Source organism: Miniopterus schreibersii (genome assembly GCF_964146895.1).
Source record: "Miniopterus schreibersii genome assembly, chromosome: 2".
Classification (NCBI taxonomy): Eukaryota; Metazoa; Chordata; class Mammalia; order Chiroptera; family Miniopteridae; genus Miniopterus; species Miniopterus schreibersii.
This window is the reverse complement of record NC_138102.1, coordinates 153,878,310-153,880,366: the sequence shown is the minus strand read 5'-3', so window position 1 is coordinate 153,880,366 and position 2,057 is coordinate 153,878,310. Positions and strand designations below refer to the sequence as shown.

The 2,057-nt window shown below is 36.9% G+C and overlaps 1 pseudogene across 1 annotated transcript; it reads left to right on the top strand.

Moving 5' to 3' along the window:
• Positions 1 to 728: 728 nt before the first annotated feature.
• On the top strand, positions 729 to 1,157 carry LOC308552579 (small ribosomal subunit protein eS24 pseudogene; annotated as a pseudogene). The gene has a single exon. The product of its transcript is annotated as a small ribosomal subunit protein eS24 pseudogene (transcript).
• Positions 1,158 to 2,057: the final 900 nt, after the last annotated feature.

Genomic DNA, 2,057 nt, shown 5'->3' with positions numbered 1-2,057 from the left:
GAATCTACTCACTCAATTGAATGCCCCAATTACCTTAATCCCTAAACTGAATCCCTTTATTCACTAAACCCAGATAGGGTTCCATACTTAAAGACAGCAGACAAGAAATTGGGTGAATCCTCCAAATCTGGCAGTGCTTTTTATAACCAATCACATGCCTACAAACAACAGCCACAATATAAACTGCTACAGCCCACAAATTCAAAGACTGGCAAGGCTTATGTTTAAAGCCATCTACCCAAGCCATGCCAAGACACGCTTTCTCGCTATTCTAACTTTGGTGTTGATTTCTTGAGGTTTCTAAGCTAATGTACCATGCATCAGATGCCTTGTCCTTCCAGATTCTGATCCAGTTAAAATAAAAAGACAAAACTTTTGGCCACCAACACAGCAATAATTTGTTAAGCCAAAAATCATCAGTGGAAGCTACAACCAATGTGTCGCTGTTGTTGAACAGGATCAGACTATTTACATATAGATTACACAGTAATTACAAAAGGAAAAATGGTTCCTTTATTGTGGCAAAATGACACTAACCAAGTGATCAAAGTTAACATCACCTTGACTGGGAAAACTGATGTCATGTGCCTCCTGATGTAATAAACTGAGGAAAACTGATCACCTATATTGTATTCCTGACAAAGATGCAAAACCTAAATCTAGTCATGAGAAGACAATCAGATAACCCATGTTAAGGGGCATTCATCTTTTCCTCCCTGCTGCTTGAAGATCAACCTACATCAGGAATGACACAGTAACTATCCGGACCAGGAAGTTCATGACCAACAGGCTACTTCAGCGGAAACAAATGATCATTGACTTCCATTGGGAAGGCAACAGTACCCAAGACAGAAATTCGGGGGAAACTAGCCAAAATGTGTAAGTCCACACCAGATGTCATCTTTGTGTTTGGATACAGAACCATTTTGGTGGTGGCAAGACAACTGGCTTTGGCATGATTTATAATTCCTTGGATTACACAAAGAAAAATGAACCCAAATATAGACTTGCAAGACATGGTCATATGAGAAGACCTCAAGGACACAGAGAGAGGAGCACAGGGACGGGATGAAGAAAGTCTGGGGACTACAAAGGCCAATGTTGGTGCTGGTAAAAGTGAGCTGGGGATTGGACAGCAGTGGCTTTATCTGTGGTGACTGTGCAGATTTTTCATGAGAGGATTAATAAGCTAAGAAGTTTAAAAGATAAATTTTATAAAAAGAAGGCATTCTTTAAAGAACTAAGTTGTATTCTTCAGTAATGTCGGTGTTATGAAACCAAAGAAAGACTGAGGGACTCTTCCAGATCAAAGGACACTAAAGACAAATGCAATGTAGAATCTTGGACTGAAATGTGGATTAGGAAAACAATTGTTATAAAGAACATTTCTGGAGCAACTGGACAAATTTGAATATGAACTGTATATTAGGTAACACTATTGTGTCAATGCTAACTTTCTTGAACTTGATATGTCTTTCTTCTTAGTATACATATGCATAGGAGAATGTCTTTGTTCCTAGTATACATATACTGAAATATTTAGAAGTGATGGTTTATGAAATCATCAATTTACTCTCACCTGTTTCTGAGCAGTAATAATTGTATTAAAATGAACATATTTGTAGAGAGAAAGAAAGTATATGTGAAAAAAATTTTAACAAATGATCTAGATAAAACTGTACGTGTATTCATTGCCTTATTCTTGCAGGGTTTTTTAGGTTATACTTTTTAAAAATTAAACATTAGAAAAATTCAGAGCATATAAAAAAAATGAATCAAACTTAAAAAAATAGATACAAGAATCAGATTAAGGATCCCAATAACAGCTTTATTATTTGTAAAACTGGATTGGAAAACAACAAAAGTAACAGAAGAAGAAAAGTATGCTTCCACTCCTATCTGAAGTGATTTACCAGTGACAGAGCCGCGGAGAACTCCAGCCATTTCCCAGGCTCCCTCACTGCCTTCTCCTCTCCTGAGAAAAGTACGCCTCTCTAACGGGTTTAGCCACATAGAGTGTATTGTCATTTTTCTTTCGACTTTTTATATTGTTACTT